Below are 20,913 nucleotides of genomic sequence, written 5' to 3' on the forward strand. Positions count from 1 at the left end.
AGAATGCTATGGGCCTTGGAAAGGAGGCATCGATTCTTCTCTTCAATGTCCTCAAGACATCTTTCTTGACTTTGCATTATGCTTAAGGCACAAGGGCACTGTAGGTGTGATGAACGCCAAGTCCGGCCACTTGTTTCCAATGAAGTTGCAAGCTTGAATCAGCATGACCTCCCCATAGACTTGAATAGATGACAATGTTCTCCTCTCCGTGCCTGTCCCTCTATTCTCACTTGTGGCCTAGGGTTCCTTTCTTATCCCTTGCATCAGACTCTGTTTTATCTCTTCTAGTTTCTGTGCCTGCTTTCTGTTTGCCAAACCTGTTTCTGGGTATCTGTCCCTTTAATAGCCTAGCCTAGGCCAATCCTCAGACTGTAACCATGCGGCCACCCTGGGGGACATGTTCACCGTGATGTCATAAGCGACCTCAAAATTCGAAGTTGTCCTGACAACCTCCGTGCACACAGAGTTTCACAGCCATCTCAGACCAGTCTGACTCCTCACCCTGTCTAGGTAGGATAGTTTTCCTTTTTCTGCAATTGTTGTCAGTTTCTATCTTTCTCCTTGAACTTCGAAAGGGCTCCTACATTCTCTCTAGACACTGGTTTCACTCCTGTAAGATTATCCTGGGTTTTATCTCTTATATCTTGGGTAGATGGCAAAATGGGTGGACCTTACCCAGAAAAAGTCCTGGACTCCCTCACAAGTTGAAGTTGCCCAGGGAATGTTCTGATGCACAATGATGGTGTCATCTCGTGGCACTCTGCCAATTCCACCTTGGCAGGTCACAAGTTTTCCTTCCTTCTGCCTTTGGGAAGTGTACCAGATACTTCCATAGATTGTAATATTCTTATGGTTCCTTTTCTTGTGCGTATTGATAACGTATCCTCACAATTGCTGCTTATTTATGATCTCTGCCCGCACCATACCATGAAATCTATATTTCCTAACACTACTAATGTGATATGCACTCGTAATGTGAAACAGTGAGGCCCGGGCCGCCCAAGCGGAATGTGGGCACTTACCTGCTCCACCACAGGGCCGGCCCTGAATTGTACTTTTGGACCAACCTTTTGCCTGAACTTGGGAAGACGTGGGCCTGTTTGGATTATTCGTGAAGGTGATTAGTAATAACATCATGGACGGTAACATTTTCCGTTCGTTCATGGGTTTAGGACTGATCATGTTCTCTTCGTAGTATTCCTCTTCACCTATTTGGAATGGTCTGCCTTTCTGTAGCATCTGTAAGCATTTGGAGGTGATTTTCCATCCTTGGAAGTTCACCTTCCGTAAACTCTTTCCGCCCCCAAAGCTTTATGACATCATTCTGGACCCCGTTTTGGATTTTTGATTTGAGGTGAATTTATAGCCATGACCCTGCATTAGAACGTACTATAACTTCCAGATTCACATCCTCATTGCTTTACACTTCTGTGTAGCTTACATCATCTTCACCAGTGTAAGACTAATCACAGGCCCTCACCACACACTTGTGCCTAATCTTCTCTTTCACCCTCCGTCACCGCCCCTCTTTGCCTCTGGGAGCCCGCATACAAATGTTCAGTGCCAACTGTTGGTTAGTGCTTGCTTTTTCTTCTCCTTGTAAGTGAGATTCTATGGTATTTGAATTTCTCACTGGGGCTTGTTACACTTCCCCTAAAACCCTCACAGCCATTCTGGTGGTCACAAATGGCTGGATTGCATCATTTGTTCCGGCTGAGTGGTATACCATTGTGTGGCTATAGCCCATCTTCCTTCTCCAATCATCCCTTGCTGGACACCAGGGTGCTTTCCAAGTCTTGGATATCAGGAGTAAGACTGTGGTGAACACAGCCATGCACATGTCTTTATGCGGTAGTCTTTCTGACTGTTTTGGATAAGCAAGCGGCAGATTAATAGCTGGGTCATACGGGACATGGATACTTAAATTTCTGAGGCAGTTCCACACCTTTGGCATCGTGGCTGCACCGGGTTACACTCCCACCAGCAGTGCAGGAGGCTTCCCTTCTCTCCACCTCCTCTCTGACACTTGTTATTTCCTGTCTGCTTCCTTCTAGCCATGCTGACCACAGTGAGCTGCCATGGCCTTGCAGTTTGGATTTGCATTTTCCTGAGACTTAATGATGGTGAACAAGTTTTCATGCACCTACTGGCCCTCTTTCTGTCTTCTTCGGAGAAATCTCTGCTTCCATCTTTTGACCAGGTTTTCATTGGCTTGTTTTTTTTCTTGTGGAGACGTGCGAGTTGATTGTATCTTTGGGCTTTTCACCCCTTGTCCGATGTGTGGTTTGCAAACATCCTCTCCCAATTGTTGTGGTGTCTTAGTATTCAGTTGATGGTTTCCTTGAGTGGGCAGAAGTGTGTGCATTTGATGTGGTCCCGTTTGTTTCTTGTTTCCTTTGTTGCCCTTGCCCAGTCAGACATGCTTCTTCCAAATAGGCGGCTCAGACAGATGGCAAAGAGCACTCTGCCTAGGTCTTCTCCTACAAGGTTCACGGTTTCAAGTCTGCCATTCAAGGCTTTAATCCATTTCAGGTGGTGTGTGTGCCAGGTGTAACATCATGGTGTACTCTCGTTGTGTTCCATGTGGCTGTGCAGGCTTCCCAGCACCGTTTATTGTAGAGACTCTCCTTCCTCCGCTGTCTCCACTTGGCTCCCTGGTCCAAAATGGGCTGTCCATGTAAGTTTGAGTTGGGCTCTGGGCTCTCAATTGTTTTGCATGGGTCTTCATGCCTGTTTTGGGGCCCAGACTGTGCCGTTTCGGTACCTAGCGCTTCGTCCTCTATGTTGAAATCAGAAATTGTGACACGTGCTGCTTTGTTCGTTTTCCTGAGGATTCCTTTGCCTAGTCAGGGTCTCGTGTTGCTGGCTAGAAACTTTAGGATTCTCTCTTCTTCTCTGTGGCAAATACTGCTGCAACTTTGACTGGGATTGCATGGAATCAAGAGATTCCTTACTGCGGTATGAACCTTTCAAGTGTGTTAATCCTTCCATTCCTAGATCCCTCGATATCTTTTTTTTTCTTGTGTCTTCTTGAGTTTCTTTCCCCAAAGGTTTGCTAGTTTTTGAATTAACATAGAATTCACCTGTTTTGCTAAGGTTATTCACAGAGATCCTATTCTTCGTAATGGCAAGCTCCTGTTTTTTTGTTTTTTTTTTTTCCTTAGCTTCAGTTTTTCTAATCTTTGCAACTTTTAATTGGTTTTGTTTTGGCACAAGTGCATTGCTGTGCTCACATCTGCTGGCAATGCTCCTGTATTTGCTGTGGAAGTCTGGCCCTGTCCAACGTCCCTTCCCATCTGCCTCTACTCTACCTCGGACGCCTGCACCAGAACAACTGAAGCAGTGGTGAGGAGGCCCAAACCGAGGATTCCACCCAGCCCATACTGGGCCACAGACCCAGAAGGTGCGGACCTCACCACTGCACCACCGGCCGGCCACTTACATGTTCAGTGGCAACGTGCAGTTGAGTGCAACGGGAGTTAAATATACTAGTGAGCCCAACTCTAGCACTGTGTAGATGAGGCTAGGTTGTTTTTCGGGTCCATTGTGATGTCAGAGGATTTGTCATAATTGTGTCTCTGAGGTCCAGCATGCTTCCTGGATACAGGTTTCAGAGCCTGCTTGGAGCAGTCTCATAACTCACCCTTCCCAGTTAGCCCATGCTTGACCTTCGCTGCCGTTTTTTGGCTTGTGAATTTCTCTGACTTTCAAACGTTCCAGCAGAGTCTGTCTAAAGACGGACATCATCTTTCATTGTGGATAATTCAGGTGTGATTTCTGTTCACCTTCCATTTTCTGGGTCCTCTTTTTCTTTTCCATAGTATACTCGTCATGGTCTTTCTCAGCTATCTCCCTTAGACATGCTTATCAGTCCGTTCTCCTTCATTCCGAGGGATTAGTTTGTATTTCTTTAATCGCTGTATGTTCTCTAGGGTGAGGTGTGAGTGCTTTCGTGACTCTTGGTTGTTGTCCTTGAATTTGCACCGGTCACTTGTAGGACTCTTGGCTATCCTAGCCTAGGTCAAACTAAGCACTGAGAACACGTGGTCATGTGGGTTGGTTTGACATCCTGAGATCAGAAACTCCAAATTCGAGGTGGTCCTGGCAACCCCCTTCACGGACACAATGTCTCCAAGACAACTTAGACAAATCGGATGAATTCCACTCTCCAGGAAAGATATTTTTCTGTCTCTTTTCCGGATTTGGGAAGTTTCGAACTTGACCCCTGATCCTTCAACGTTCCCCTAGATTCCGTCCAGATACCGGCTTACTTAATTTCTATAGGGTGTGCCATTTGTTTGCCCTACATCCTCTACCCTGGCCTGTTTATTTTTCTTGAAACACAACTGTAAAGTTCTAATTTTCGTGCAACTTCCTTACATATGGTGTCAAAACACATAATCAATAATCCTTCTACGGCAAGAGGTAGGGGGAGAGAATTTCGATGGAGGCAAACAGAGCACACTAGCCTGGGAGGGCAGCCTTCACGAAGGAACGAAGCCCTGTGGAAGAGGGTGCTTTTCAGCACCCTTGTAGAGCACTTCCAAACAAAGAGACATACCCCAAGCGTGACAGGGCTCCATTCCTTCAAGGCTTCCAAGACATCTCTTGGGACACATTACCATGTGCCCAGTGGGCCCACGTGACACCAGAGCTTCGGAAAAAGAGACTGACCTGCAAAGAATGCTATGGGCCTTGGAAAGGAGGCATCGATTCTTCTCTTCAATGTCCTCAAGACATCTTTCTTGACTTTGCATTATGCTTAAGGCACAAGGGCACTGTAGGTGTGATGAACGCCAAGTCCGGCCACTTGTTTCCAATGAAGTTGCAAGCTTGAATCAGCATGACCTCCCCATAGACTTGAATAGATGACAATGTTCTCCTCTCCGTGCCTGTCCCTCTATTCTCACTTGTGGCCTAGGGTTCCTTTCTTATCCCTTGCATCAGACTCTGTTTTATCTCTTCTAGTTTCTGTGCCTGCTTTCTGTTTGCCAAACCTGTTTCTGGGTATCTGTCCCTTTAATAGCCTAGCCTAGGCCAATCCTCAGACTGTAACCATGCGGCCACCCTGGGGGACATGTTCACCGTGATGTCATAAGCGACCTCAAAATTCGAAGTTGTCCTGACAACCTCCGTGCACACAGAGTTTCACAGCCATCTCAGACCAGTCTGACTCCTCACCCTGTCTAGGTAGGATAGTTTTCCTTTTTCTGCAATTGTTGTCAGTTTCTATCTTTCTCCTTGAACTTCGAAAGGGCTCCTACATTCTCTCTAGACACTGGTTTCACTCCTGTAAGATTATCCTGGGTTTTATCTCTTATATCTTGGGTAGATGGCAAAATGGGTGGACCTTACCCAGAAAAAGTCCTGGACTCCCTCACAAGTTGAAGTTGCCCAGGGAATGTTCTGATGCACAATGATGGTGTCATCTCGTGGCACTCTGCCAATTCCACCTTGGCAGGTCACAAGTTTTCCTTCCTTCTGCCTTTGGGAAGTGTACCAGATACTTCCATAGATTGTAATATTCTTATGGTTCCTTTTCTTGTGCGTATTGATAACGTATCCTCACAATTGCTGCTTATTTATGATCTCTGCCCGCACCATACCATGAAATCTATATTTCCTAACACTACTAATGTGATATGCACTCGTAATGTGAAACAGTGAGGCCCGGGCCGCCCAAGCGGAATGTGGGCACTTACCTGCTCCACCACAGGGCCGGCCCTGAATTGTACTTTTGGACCAACCTTTTGCCTGAACTTGGGAAGACGTGGGCCTGTTTGGATTATTCGTGAAGGTGATTAGTAATAACATCATGGACGGTAACATTTTCCGTTCGTTCATGGGTTTAGGACTGATCATGTTCTCTTCGTAGTATTCCTCTTCACCTATTTGGAATGGTCTGCCTTTCTGTAGCATCTGTAAGCATTTGGAGGTGATTTTCCATCCTTGGAAGTTCACCTTCCGTAAACTCTTTCCGCCCCCAAAGCTTTATGACATCATTCTGGACCCCGTTTTGGATTTTTGATTTGAGGTGAATTTATAGCCATGACCCTGCATTAGAACGTACTATAACTTCCAGATTCACATCCTCATTGCTTTACACTTCTGTGTAGCTTACATCATCTTCACCAGTGTAAGACTAATCACAGGCCCTCACCACACACTTGTGCCTAATCTTCTCTTTCACCCTCCGTCACCGCCCCTCTTTGCCTCTGGGAGCCCGCATACAAATGTTCAGTGCCAACTGTTGGTTAGTGCTTGCTTTTTCTTCTCCTTGTAAGTGAGATTCTATGGTATTTGAATTTCTCACTGGGGCTTGTTACACTTCCCCTAAAACCCTCACAGCCATTCTGGTGGTCACAAATGGCTGGATTGCATCATTTGTTCCGGCTGAGTGGTATACCATTGTGTGGCTATAGCCCATCTTCCTTCTCCAATCATCCCTTGCTGGACACCAGGGTGCTTTCCAAGTCTTGGATATCAGGAGTAAGACTGTGGTGAACACAGCCATGCACATGTCTTTATGCGGTAGTCTTTCTGACTGTTTTGGATAAGCAAGCGGCAGATTAATAGCTGGGTCATACGGGACATGGATACTTAAATTTCTGAGGCAGTTCCACACCTTTGGCATCGTGGCTGCACCGGGTTACACTCCCACCAGCAGTGCAGGAGGCTTCCCTTCTCTCCACCTCCTCTCTGACACTTGTTATTTCCTGTCTGCTTCCTTCTAGCCATGCTGACCACAGTGAGCTGCCATGGCCTTGCAGTTTGGATTTGCATTTTCCTGAGACTTAATGATGGTGAACAAGTTTTCATGCACCTACTGGCCCTCTTTCTGTCTTCTTCGGAGAAATCTCTGCTTCCATCTTTTGACCAGGTTTTCATTGGCTTGTTTTTTTTCTTGTGGAGACGTGCGAGTTGATTGTATCTTTGGGCTTTTCACCCCTTGTCCGATGTGTGGTTTGCAAACATCCTCTCCCAATTGTTGTGGTGTCTTAGTATTCAGTTGATGGTTTCCTTGAGTGGGCAGAAGTGTGTGCATTTGATGTGGTCCCGTTTGTTTCTTGTTTCCTTTGTTGCCCTTGCCCAGTCAGACATGCTTCTTCCAAATAGGCGGCTCAGACAGATGGCAAAGAGCACTCTGCCTAGGTCTTCTCCTACAAGGTTCACGGTTTCAAGTCTGCCATTCAAGGCTTTAATCCATTTCAGGTGGTGTGTGTGCCAGGTGTAACATCATGGTGTACTCTCGTTGTGTTCCATGTGGCTGTGCAGGCTTCCCAGCACCGTTTATTGTAGAGACTCTCCTTCCTCCGCTGTCTCCACTTGGCTCCCTGGTCCAAAATGGGCTGTCCATGTAAGTTTGAGTTGGGCTCTGGGCTCTCAATTGTTTTGCATGGGTCTTCATGCCTGTTTTGGGGCCCAGACTGTGCCGTTTCGGTACCTAGCGCTTCGTCCTCTATGTTGAAATCAGAAATTGTGACACGTGCTGCTTTGTTCGTTTTCCTGAGGATTCCTTTGCCTAGTCAGGGTCTCGTGTTGCTGGCTAGAAACTTTAGGATTCTCTCTTCTTCTCTGTGGCAAATACTGCTGCAACTTTGACTGGGATTGCATGGAATCCAGAGATTCCTTACTGCGGTATGAACCTTTCAAGTGTGTTAATCCTTCCATTCCTAGATCCCTCGATATCTTTTTTTTTCTTGTGTCTTCTTGAGTTTCTTTCCCCAAAGGTTTGCTAGTTTTTGAATTAACATAGAATTCACCTGTTTTGCTAAGGTTATTCACAGAGATCCTATTCTTCGTAATGGCAAGCTCCTGTTTTTTTGTTTTTTTTTTTTCCTTAGCTTCAGTTTTTCTAATCTTTGCAACTTTTAATTGGTTTTGTTTTGGCACAAGTGCATTGCTGTGCTCACATCTGCTGGCAATGCTCCTGTATTTGCTGTGGAAGTCTGGCCCTGTCCAACGTCCCTTCCCATCTGCCTCTACTCTACCTCGGACGCCTGCACCAGAACAACTGAAGCAGTGGTGAGGAGGCCCAAACCGAGGATTCCACCCAGCCCATACTGGGCCACAGACCCAGAAGGTGCGGACCTCACCACTGCACCACCGGCCGGCCACTTACATGTTCAGTGGCAACGTGCAGTTGAGTGCAACGGGAGTTAAATATACTAGTGAGCCCAACTCTAGCACTGTGTAGATGAGGCTAGGTTGTTTTTCGGGTCCATTGTGATGTCAGAGGATTTGTCATAATTGTGTCTCTGAGGTCCAGCATGCTTCCTGGATACAGGTTTCAGAGCCTGCTTGGAGCAGTCTCATAACTCACCCTTCCCAGTTAGCCCATGCTTGACCTTCGCTGCCGTTTTTTGGCTTGTGAATTTCTCTGACTTTCAAACGTTCCAGCAGAGTCTGTCTAAAGACGGACATCATCTTTCATTGTGGATAATTCAGGTGTGATTTCTGTTCACCTTCCATTTTCTGGGTCCTCTTTTTCTTTTCCATAGTATACTCGTCATGGTCTTTCTCAGCTATCTCCCTTAGACATGCTTATCAGTCCGTTCTCCTTCATTCTGAGGGATTAGTTTGTATTTCTTTAATCGCTGTATGTTCTCTAGGGTGAGGTGTGAGTGCTTTCGTGACTCTTGGTTGTTGTCCTTGAATTTGCACCGGTCACTTGTAGGACTCTTGGCTATCCTAGCCTAGGTCAAACTAAGCACTGAGAACACGTGGTCATGTGGGTTGGTTTGACATCCTGAGATCAGAAACTCCAAATTCGAGGTGGTCCTGGCAACCCCCTTCACGGACACAATGTCTCCAAGACAACTTAGACAAATCGGATGAATTCCACTCTCCAGGAAAGATATTTTTCTGTCTCTTTTCCGGATTTGGGAAGTTTCGAACTTGACCCCTGATCCTTCAACGTTCCCCTAGATTCCGTCCAGATACCGGCTTACTTAATTTCTATTGGGTGTGCCATTTGTTTGCCCTACATCCTCTACCCTGGCCTGTTTATTTTTCTTGAAACACAACTGTAAAGTTCTAATTTTCGTGCAACTTCCTTACATATGGTGTCAAAACACATAATCAATAATCCTTCTACGGCAAGAGGTAGGGGGAGAGAATTTCGATGGAGGCAAACAGAGCACACTAGCCTGGGAGGGCAGCCTTCACGAAGGAACGAAGCCCTGTGGAAGAGGGTGCTTTTCAGCACCCTTGTAGAGCACTTCCAAACAAAGAGACATACCCCAAGCGTGACAGGGCTCCATTCCTTCAAGGCTTCCAAGACATCTCTTGGGACACATTACCATGTGCCCAGTGGGCCCACGTGACACCAGAGCTTCGGAAAAAGAGACTGACCTTCAAAGAATGCTATGGGCCTTGGAAAGGAGGCATCGATTCTTCTCTTCAATGTCCTCAAGACATCTTTCTTGACTTTGCATTATGCTTAAGGCACAAGGGCACTGTAGGTGTGATGAACCCCAAGTCCGGCCACTTGTTTCCAATGAAGTTGCAAGCTTGAATCAGCATGACCTCCCCATAGACTTGAATAGATGACAATGTTCTCCTCTCCGTGCCTGTCCCTCTATTCTCACTTGTGGCCTAGGGTTCCTTTCTTATCCCTTGCATCAGACTCTGTTTTATCTCTTCTAGTTTCTGTGCCTGCTTTCTGTTTGCCAAACCTGTTTCTGGGTATCTGTCCCTTTAATAGCCTAGCCTAGGCCAATCCTCAGACTGTAACCATGCGGCCACCCTGGGGGACATGTTCACCGTGATGTCATAAGCGACCTCAAAATTCGAAGTTGTCCTGACAACCTCCGTGCACACAGAGTTTCACAGCCATCTCAGACCAGTCTGACTCCTCACCCTGTCTAGGTAGGATAGTTTTCCTTTTTCTGCAATTGTTGTCAGTTTCTATCTTTCTCCTTGAACTTCGAAAGGGCTCCTACATTCTCTCTAGACACTGGTTTCACTCCTGTAAGATTATCCTGGGTTTTATCTCTTATATCTTGGGTAGATGGCAAAATGGGTGGACCTTACCCAGAAAAAGTCCTGGACTCCCTCACAAGTTGAAGTTGCCCAGGGAATGTTCTGATGCACAATGATGGTGTCATCTCGTGGCACTCTGCCAATTCCACCTTGGCAGGTCACAAGTTTTCCTTCCTTCTGCCTTTGGGAAGTGTACCAGATACTTCCATAGATTGTAATATTCTTATGGTTCCTTTTCTTGTGCGTATTGATAACGTATCCTCACAATTGCTGCTTATTTATGATCTCTGCCCGCACCATACCATGAAATCTATATTTCCTAACACTACTAATGTGATATGCACTCGTAATGTGAAACAGTGAGGCCCGGGCCGCCCAAGCGGAATGTGGGCACTTACCTGCTCCACCACAGGGCCGGCCCTGAATTGTACTTTTGGACCAACCTTTTGCCTGAACTTGGGAAGACGTGGGCCTGTTTGGATTATTCGTGAAGGTGATTAGTAATAACATCATGGACGGTAACATTTTCCGTTCGTTCATGGGTTTAGGACTGATCATGTTCTCTTCGTAGTATTCCTCTTCACCTATTTGGAATGGTCTGCCTTTCTGTAGCATCTGTAAGCATTTGGAGGTGATTTTCCATCCTTGGAAGTTCACCTTCCGTAAACTCTTTCCGCCCCCAAAGCTTTATGACATCATTCTGGACCCCTTTTTGGATTTTTGATTTGAGGTGAATTTATAGCCATGACCCTGCATTAGAACGTACTATAACTTCCAGATTCACATCCTCATTGCTTTAGACTTCTGTGTAGCTTACATCATCTTCACCAGTGTAAGACTAATCACAGGCCCTCACCACACACTTGTGCCTAATCTTCTCTTTCACCCTCCGTCACCGCCCCTCTTTGCCTCTGGGAGCCCGCATACAAATGTTCAGTGCCACCTGTTGGTTAGTGCTTGCTTTTTCTTCGCCTTGTAAGTGAGATTCTATGGTATTTGAATTTCTCACTGGGGCTTGTTACACTTCCCCTAAAACCCTCACAGCCATTCTGGTGGTCACAAATGGCTGGATTGCATCATTTGTTCCGGCTGAGTGGTATACCATTGTGTGGCTATAGCCCATCTTCCTTCTCCAATCATCCCTTGCTGGACACCAGGGTGCTTTCCAAGTCTTGGATATCAGGAGTAAGACTGTGGTGAACACAGCCATGCACATGTCTTTATGCGGTAGTCTTTCTGACTGTTTTGGATAAGCAAGCGGCAGATTAATAGCTGGGTCATACGGGACATGGATACTTAAATTTCTGAGGCAGTTCCACACCTTTGGCATCGTGGCTGCACCGGGTTACACTCCCACCAGCAGTGCAGGAGGCTTCCCTTCTCTGCACCTCCTCTCTGACACTTGTTATTTCCTGTCTGCTTCCTTCTAGCCATGCTGACCACAGTGAGCTGCCATGGCCTTGCAGTTTGGATTTGCATTTTCCTGAGACTTAATGATGGTGAACAAGTTTTCATGCACCTACTGGCCCTCTTTCTGTCTTCTTCGGAGAAATCTCTGCTTCCATCTTTTGACCAGGTTTTCATTGGCTTGTTTTTTTTCTTGTGGAGACGTGCGAGTTGATTGTATCTTTGGGCTTTTCACCCCTTGTCCGATGTGTGGTTTGCAAACATCCTCTCCCAATTGTTGTGGTGTCTTAGTATTCAGTTGATGGTTTCCTTGAGTGGGCAGAAGTGTGTGCATTTGATGTGGTCCCGTTTGTTTCTTGTTTCCTTTGTTGCCCTTGCCCAGTCAGACATGCTTCTTCCAAATAGGCGGCTCAGACAGATGGCAAAGAGCACTCTGCCTAGGTCTTCTCCTACAAGGTTCACGGTTTCAAGTCTGCCATTCAAGGCTTTAATCCATTTCAGGTGGTGTGTGTGCCAGGTGTAACATCATGGTGTACTCTCGTTGTGTTCCATGTGGCTGTGCAGGCTTCCCAGCACCGTTTATTGTAGAGACTCTCCTTCCTCCGCTGTCTCCACTTGGCTCCCTGGTCCAAAATGGGCTGTCCATGTAAGTTTGAGTTGGGCTCTGGGCTCTCAATTGTTTTGCATGGGTCTTCATGCCTGTTTTGGGGCCCAGACTGTGCCGTTTCGGTACCTAGCGCTTCGTCCTCTATGTTGAAATCAGAAATTGTGACACGTGCTGCTTTGTTCGTTTTCCTGAGGATTCCTTTGCCTAGTCAGGGTCTCGTGTTGCTGGCTAGAAACTTTAGGATTCTCTCTTCTTCTCTGTGGCAAATACTGCTGCAACTTTGACTGGGATTGCATGGAATCCAGAGATTCCTTACTGCGGTATGAACCTTTCAAGTGTGTTAATCCTTCCATTCCTAGATCCCTCGATATCTTTTTTTTTCTTGTGTCTTCTTGAGTTTCTTTCCCCAAAGGTTTGCTAGTTTTTGAATTAACATAGAATTCACCTGTTTTGCTAAGGTTATTCACAGAGATCCTATTCTTCGTAATGGCAAGCTCCTGTTTTTTTGTTTTTTTTTTCCTTAGCTTCAGTTTTTCTATTCTTTGCAACTTTTAATTGGTTTTGTTTTGGCACAAGTGCATTGCTGTGCTCACATCTGCTGGCAATGCTCCTGTATTTGCTGTGGAAGTCTGGCCCTGTCCAACGTCCCTTCCCATCTGCCTCTACTCTACCTCGGACGCCTGCACCAGAACAACTGAAGCAGTGGTGAGGAGGCCCAAACCGAGGATTCCACCCAGCCCATACTGGGCCACAGACCCAGAAGGTGCGGACCTCACCACTGCACCACCGGCCGGCCACTTACATGTTCAGTGGCAACGTGCAGTTGAGTGCAACGGGAGTTAAATATACTAGTGAGCCCAACTCTAGCACTGTGTAGATGAGGCTAGGTTGTTTTTCGGGTCCATTGTGATGTCAGAGGATTTGTCATAATTGTGTCTCTGAGGTCCAGCATGCTTCCTGGATACAGGTTTCAGAGCCTGCTTGGAGCAGTCTCATAACTCACCCTTCCCAGTTAGCCCATGCTTGACCTTCGCTGCCGTTTTTTGGCTTGTGAATTTCTCTGACTTTCAAACGTTCCAGCAGAGTCTGTCTAAAGACGGACATCATCTTTCATTGTGGATAATTCAGGTGTGATTTCTGTTCACCTTCCATTTTCTGGGTCCTCTTTTTCTTTTCCATAGTATACTCGTCATGGTCTTTCTCAGCTATCTCCCTTAGACATGCTTATCAGTCCGTTCTCCTTCATTCCGAGGGATTAGTTTGTATTTCTTTAATCGCTGTATGTTCTCTAGGGTGAGGTGTGAGTGCTTTCGTGACTCTTGGTTGTTGTCCTTGAATTTGCACCGGTCACTTGTAGGACTCTTGGCTATCCTAGCCTAGGTCAAACTAAGCACTGAGAACACGTGGTCATGTGGGTTGGTTTGACATCCTGAGATCAGAAACTCCAAATTCGAGGTGGTCCTGGCAACCCCCTTCACGGACACAATGTCTCCAAGACAACTTAGACAAATCGGATGAATTCCACTCTCCAGGAAAGATATTTTTCTGTCTCTTTTCCGGATTTGGGAAGTTTCGAACTTGACCCCTGATCCTTCAACGTTCCCCTAGATTCCGTCCAGATACGGGCTTACTTAATTTTTATAGGGTGTGCCATTTGTTTGCCCTACATCCTCTACCCTGGCCTGTTTATTTTTCTTGAAACACAACTGTAAAGTTCTAATTTTCGTGCAACTTCCTTACATATGGTGTCAAAACACATAATCAATAATCCTTCTACGGCAAGAGGTAGGGGGAGAGAATTTCGATGGAGGCAAACAGAGCACACTAGCCTGGGAGGGCAGCCTTCACGAAGGAACGAAGCCCTGTGGAAGAGGGTGCTTTTCAGCACCCTTGTAGAGCACTTCCAAACAAAGAGACATACCCCAAGCGTGACAGGGCTCCATTCCTTCAAGGCTTCCAAGACATCTCTTGGGACACATTACCATGTGCCCAGTGGGCCCACGTGACACCAGAGCTTCGGAAAAAGAGACTGACCTTCAAAGAATGCTATGGGCCTTGGAAAGGAGGCATCGATTCTTCTCTTCAATGTCCTCAAGACATCTTTCTTGACTTTGCATTATGCTTAAGGCACAAGGGCACTGTAGGTGTGATGAACGCCAAGTCCGGCCACTTGTTTCCAATGAAGTTGCAAGCTTGAATCAGCATGACCTCCCCATAGACTTGAATAGATGACAATGTTCTCCTCTCCGTGCCTGTCCCTCTATTCTCACTTGTGGCCTAGGGTTCCTTTCTTATCCCTTGCATCAGACTCTGTTTTATCTCTTCTAGTTTCTGTGCCTGCTTTCTGTTTGCCAAACCTGTTTCTGGGTATCTGTCCCTTTAATAGCCTAGCCTAGGCCAATCCTCAGACTGTAACCATGCGGCCACCCTGGGGGACATGTTCACCGTGATGTCATAAGCGACCTCAAAATTCGAAGTTGTCCTGACAACCTCCGTGCACACAGAGTTTCACAGCCATCTCAGACCAGTCTGACTCCTCACCCTGTCTAGGTAGGATAGTTTTCCTTTTTCTGCAATTGTTGTCAGTTTCTATCTTTCTCCTTGAACTTCGAAAGGGCTCCTACATTCTCTCTAGACACTGGTTTCACTCCTGTAAGATTATCCTGGGTTTTATCTCTTATATCTTGGGTAGATGGCAAAATGGGTGGACCTTACCCAGAAAAAGTCCTGGACTCCCTCACAAGTTGAAGTTGCCCAGGGAATGTTCTGATGCACAATGATGGTGTCATCTCGTGGCACTCTGCCAATTCCACCTTGGCAGGTCACAAGTTTTCCTTCCTTCTGCCTTTGGGAAGTGTACCAGATACTTCCATAGATTGTAATATTCTTATGGTTCCTTTTCTTGTGCGTATTGATAACGTATCCTCACAATTGCTGCTTATTTATGATCTCTGCCCGCACCATACCATGAAATCTATATTTCCTAACACTACTAATGTGATATGCACTCGTAATGTGAAACAGTGAGGCCCGGGCCGCCCAAGCGGAATGTGGGCACTTACCTGCTCCACCACAGGGCCGGCCCTGAATTGTACTTTTGGACCAACCTTTTGCCTGAACTTGGGAAGACGTGGGCCTGTTTGGATTATTCGTGAAGGTGATTAGTAATAACATCATGGACGGTAACATTTTCCGTTCGTTCATGGGTTTAGGACTGATCATGTTCTCTTCGTAGTATTCCTCTTCACCTATTTGGAATGGTCTGCCTTTCTGTAGCATCTGTAAGCATTTGGAGGTGATTTTCCATCCTTGGAAGTTCACCTTCCGTAAACTCTGTCCGCCCCCAAAGCTTTATGACATCATTCTGGACCCCGTTTTGGATTTTTGATTTGAGGTGAATTTATAGCCATGACCCTGCATTAGAACGTACTATAACTTCCAGATTCACATCCTCATTGCTTTAGACTTCTGTGTAGCTTACATCATCTTCACCAGTGTAAGACTAATCACAGGCCCTCACCACACACTTGTGCCTAATCTTCTCTTTCACCCTCCGTCACCGCCCCTCTTTGCCTCTGGGAGCCCGCATACAAATGTTCAGTGCCACCTGTTGGTTAGTGCTTGCTTTTTCTTCGCCTTGTAAGTGAGATTCTATGGTATTTGAATTTCTCACTGGGGCTTGTTACACTTCCCCTAAAACCCTCACAGCCATTCTGGTGGTCACAAATGGCTGGATTGCATCATTTGTTCCGGCTGAGTGGTATACCATTGTGTGGCTATAGCCCATCTTCCTTCTCCAATCATCCCTTGCTGGACACCAGGGTGCTTTCCAAGTCTTGGATATCAGGAGTAAGACTGTGGTGAACACAGCCATGCACATGTCTTTATGCGGTAGTCTTTCTGACTGTTTTGGATAAGCAAGCGGCAGATTAATAGCTGGGTCATACGGGACATGGATACTTAAATTTCTGAGGCAGTTCCACACCTTTGGCATCGTGGCTGCACCGGGTTACACTCCCACCAGCAGTGCAGGAGGCTTCCCTTCTCTCCACCTCCTCTCTGACACTTGTTATTTCCTGTCTGCTTCCTTCTAGCCATGCTGACCACAGTGAGCTGCCATGGCCTTGCAGTTTGGATTTGCATTTTCCTGAGACTTCATGATGGTGAACAAGTTTTCATGCACCTACTGGCCCTCTTTCTGTCTTCTTCGGAGAAATCTCTGCTTCCATCTTTTGACCAGGTTTTCATTGGCTTGTTTTTTTTCTTGTGGAGACGTGCGAGTTGATTGTATGTTTGGGCTTTTCACCCCTTGTCCGATGTGTGGTTTGCAAACATCCTCTCCCAATTGTTGTGGTGTCTTAGTATTCAGTTGATGGTTTCCTTGAGTGGGCAGAAGTGTGTGCATTTGATGTGGTCCCGTTTGTTTCTTGTTTCCTTTGTTGCCCTTGCCCAGTCAGACATGCTTCTTCCAAATAGGCGGCTCAGACAGATGGCAAAGAGCACTCTGCCTAGGTCTTCTCCTACAAGGTTCACGGTTTCAAGTCTGCCATTCAAGGCTTTAATCCATTTCAGGTGGTGTGTGTGCCAGGTGTAACATCATGGTGTACTCTCGTTGTGTTCCATGTGGCTGTGCAGGCTTCCCAGCACCGTTTATTGTAGAGACTCTCCTTCCTCCGCTGTCTCCACTTGGCTCCCTGGTCCAAAATGGGCTGTCCATGTAAGTTTGAGTTGGGCTCTGGGCTCTCAATTGTTTTGCATGGGTCTTCATGCCTGTTTTGGGGCCCAGACTGTGCCGTTTCGGTACCTAGCGCTTCGTCCTCTATGTTGAAATCAGAAATTGTGACACGTGCTGCTTTGTTCGTTTTCCTGAGGATTCCTTTGCCTAGTCAGGGTCTCGTGTTGCTGGCTAGAAACTTTAGGATTCTCTCTTCTTCTCTGTGGCAAATACTGCTGCAACTTTGACTGGGATTGCATGGAATCCAGAGATTCCTTACTGCGGTATGAACCTTTCAAGTGTGTTAATCCTTCCATTCCTAGATCCCTCGATATCTTTTTTTTTCTTGTGTCTTCTTGAGTTTCTTTCCCCAAAGGTTTGCTGGTTTTTGAATTAACATAGAATTCACCTGTTTTGCTAAGGTTATTCACAGAGATCCTATTCTTCGTAATGGCAAGCTCCTGTTTTTTTGTTTTTTTTTTCCTTAGCTTCAGTTTTTCTATTCTTTGCAACTTTTAATTGGTTTTGTTTTGGCACAAGTGCATTGCTGTGCTCACATCTGCTGGCAATGCTCCTGTATTTGCTGTGGAAGTCTGGCCCTGTCCAACGTCCCTTCCCATCTGCCTCTACTCTACCTCGGACGCCTGCACCAGAACAACTGAAGCAGTGGTGAGGAGGCCCAAACCGAGGATTCCACCCAGCCCATACTGGGCCACAGACCCAGAAGGTGCGGACCTCACCACTGCACCACCGGCCGGCCACTTACATGTTCAGTGGCAACGTGCAGTTGAGTGCAACGGGAGTTAAATATACTAGTGAGCCCAACTCTAGCACTGTGTAGATGAGGCTAGGTTGTTTTTCGGGTCCATTGTGATGTCAGAGGATTTGTCATAATTGTGTCTCTGAGGTCCAGCATGCTTCCTGGATACAGGTTTCAGAGCCTGCTTGGAGCAGTCTCATAACTCACCCTTCCCAGTTAGCCCATGCTTGACCTTCGCTGCCGTTTTTTGGCTTGTGAATTTCTCTGACTTTCAAACGTTCCAGCAGAGTCTGTCTAAAGACGGACATCATCTTTCATTGTGGATAATTCAGGTGTGATTTCTGTTCACCTTCCATTTTCTGGGTCCTCTTTTTCTTTTCCATAGTATACTCGTCATGGTCTTTCTCAGCTATCTCCCTTAGACATGCTTATCAGTCCGTTCTCCTTCATTCCGAGGGATTAGTTTGTATTTCTTTAATCGCTGTATGTTCTCTAGGGTGAGGTGTGAGTGCTTTCGTGACTCTTGGTTGTTGTCCTTGAATTTGCACCGGTCACTTGTAGGACTCTTGGCTACCCTAGCCTAGGTCAAACTAAGCACTGAGAACACGTGGTCATGTGGGTTGGTTTGACATCCTGAGATCAGAAACTCCAAATTCGAGGTGGTCCTGGCAACCCCCTTCACGGACACAATGTCTCCAAGACAACTTAGACAAATCGGATGAATTCCACTCTCCAGGAAAGATATTTTTCTGTCTCTTTTCCGGATTTGGGAAGTTTCGAACTTGACCCCTGATCCTTCAACGTTCCCCTAGATTCCGTCCAGATACCGGCTTACTTAATTTCTATAGGGTGTGCCATTTGTTTGCCCTACATCCTCTACCCTGGCCTGTTTATTTTTCTTGAAACACAACTGTAAAGTTCTAATTTTCGTGCAACTTCCTTACATATGGTGTCAAAACACATAATCAATAATCCTTCTACGGCAAGAGGTAGGGGGAGAGAATTTCGATGGAGGCAAACAGAGCACACTAGCCTGGGAGGGCAGCCTTCACGAAGGAACGAAGCCCTGTGGAAGAGGGTGCTTTTCAGCACCCTTGTAGAGCACTTCCAAACAAAGAGACATACCCCAAGCGTGACAGGGCTCCATTCCTTCAAGGCTTCCAAGACATCTCTTGGGACACATTACCATGTGCCCAGTGGGCCCACGTGACACCAGAGCTTCGGAAAAAGAGACTGACCTTCAAAGAATGCTATGGGCCTTGGAAAGGAGGCATCGATTCTTCTCTTCAATGTCCTCAAGACATCTTTCTTGACTTTGCATTATGCTTAAGGCACAAGGGCACTGTAGGTGTGATGAACGCCAAGTCCGGCCACTTGTTTCCAATGAAGTTGCAAGCTTGAATCAGCATGACCTCCCCATAGACTTGAATAGATGACAATGTTCTCCTCTCCGTGCCTGTCCCTCTATTCTCACTTGTGGCCTAGGGTTCCTTTCTTATCCCTTGCATCAGACTCTGTTTTATCTCTTCTAGTTTCTGTGCCTGCTTTCTGTTTGCCAAACCTGTTTCTGGGTATCTGTCCCTTTAATAGCCTAGCCTAGGCCAATCCTCAGACTGTAACCATGCGGCCACCCTGGGGGACATGTTCACCGTGATGTCATAAGCGACCTCAAAATTCGAAGTTGTCCTGACAACCTCCGTGCACACAGAGTTTCACAGCCATCTCAGACCAGTCTGACTCCTCACCCTGTCTAGGTAGGATAGTTTTCCTTTTTCTGCAATTGTTGTCAGTTTCTATCTTTCTCCTTGAACTTCGAAAGGGCTCCTACATTCTCTCTAGACACTGGTTTCACTCCTGTAAGATTATCCTGGGTTTTATCTCTTATATCTTGGGTAGATGGCAAAATGGGTGGACCTTACCCAGAAAAAGTCCTGGACTCCCTCACAAGTTGAAGTTGCCCAGGGAATGTTCTGATGCACAATGATGGTGTCATCTCGTGGCACTCTGCCAATTCCACCTTGGCAGGTCACAAGTTTTCCTTCCTTCTGCCTTTGGGAAGTGTACCAGATACTTCCATAGATTGTAATATTCTTATGGTTCCTTTTCTTGTGCGTATTGATAACGTATCCTCACAATTGCTGCTTATTTGTGATCTCTGCCCGCACCATACCATGAAATCTATATTTCCTAACACTACTAATGTGATATGCACTCGTAATGTGAAACAGTGAGGCCCGGGCCGCCCAAGCGGAATGTGGGCACTTACCTGCTCCACCACAGGGCCGGCCCTGAATTGTACTTTTGGACCAACCTTTTGCCTGAACTTGGGAAGACGTGGGCCTGTTTGGATTATTCGTGAAGGTGATTAGTAATAACATCATGGACGGTAACATTTTCCGTTCGTTCATGGGTTTAGGACTGATCATGTTCTCTTCGTAGTATTCCTCTTCACCTATTTGGAATGGTCTGCCTTTCTGTAGCATCTGTAAGCATTTGGAGGTGATTTTCCATCCTTGGAAGTTCACCTTCTGTAAACTCTTTCCGCCCCCAAAGCTTTATGACATCATTCTGGACCCCTTTTTGGATTTTTGATTTGAGGTGAATTTATAGCCATGACCCTGCATTAGAACGTACTATAACTTCCAGATTCACATCCTCATTGCTTTAGACTTCTGTGTAGCTTACATCATCTTCACCAGTGTAAGACTAATCACAGGCCCTCACCACACACTTGTGCCTAATCTTCTCTTTCACCCTCCGTCACCGCCCCTCTTTGCCTCTGGGAGCCCGCATACAAATGTTCAGTGCCACCTGTTGGTTAGTGCTTGCTTTTTCTTCTCCTTGTAAGTGAGATTCTATGGTATTTGAATTTCTCACTGGGGCTTGTTACACTTCCCCTAAAACCCTCACAGCCATTCTGGTGGTCACAAATGGCTGGATTGCATCATTTGTTCCGGCTGAGTGGTATACCATTGTGTGGCTATAGCCCATCTTCCTTCTCCAATCATCCCTTGCTGGACACCAGGGTGCTTTCCAAGTCTTGGATATCCGGAGTAAGACTGTGGTGAACACAGCCATGCACATGTCTTTATGCGGTAGTCTTTCTGACTTTTTTGGATAAACAAGCGGCAGATTAATAGCTGGGTCATACGGGACATGGATACTTAAACTTCTGAGGCAGTTCCACACCTTTGGCATCGTGGCTGCACCGGGTTACACTCCCACCAGCAGTGCAGGAGGCTTCCCTTCTCTCCACCTCCTCTCTGACACTTGTTATTTCCTGTCTGCTTCCTTCTAGCCATGCTGACCACAGTGAGCTGCCATGGCCTTGCAGTTTGGATTTGCATTTTCCTGAGACTTCATGATGGTGAACAAGTTTTCATGCACCTACTGGCCCTCTTTCTGTCTTCTTCGGAGAAATCTCTGCTTCCATCTTTTGAC

This window comes from Equus asinus, chromosome 29 (genome assembly GCF_041296235.1).
Source record: "Equus asinus isolate D_3611 breed Donkey chromosome 29, EquAss-T2T_v2, whole genome shotgun sequence".
NCBI classification, from domain to species: Eukaryota; Metazoa; Chordata; class Mammalia; order Perissodactyla; family Equidae; genus Equus; species Equus asinus.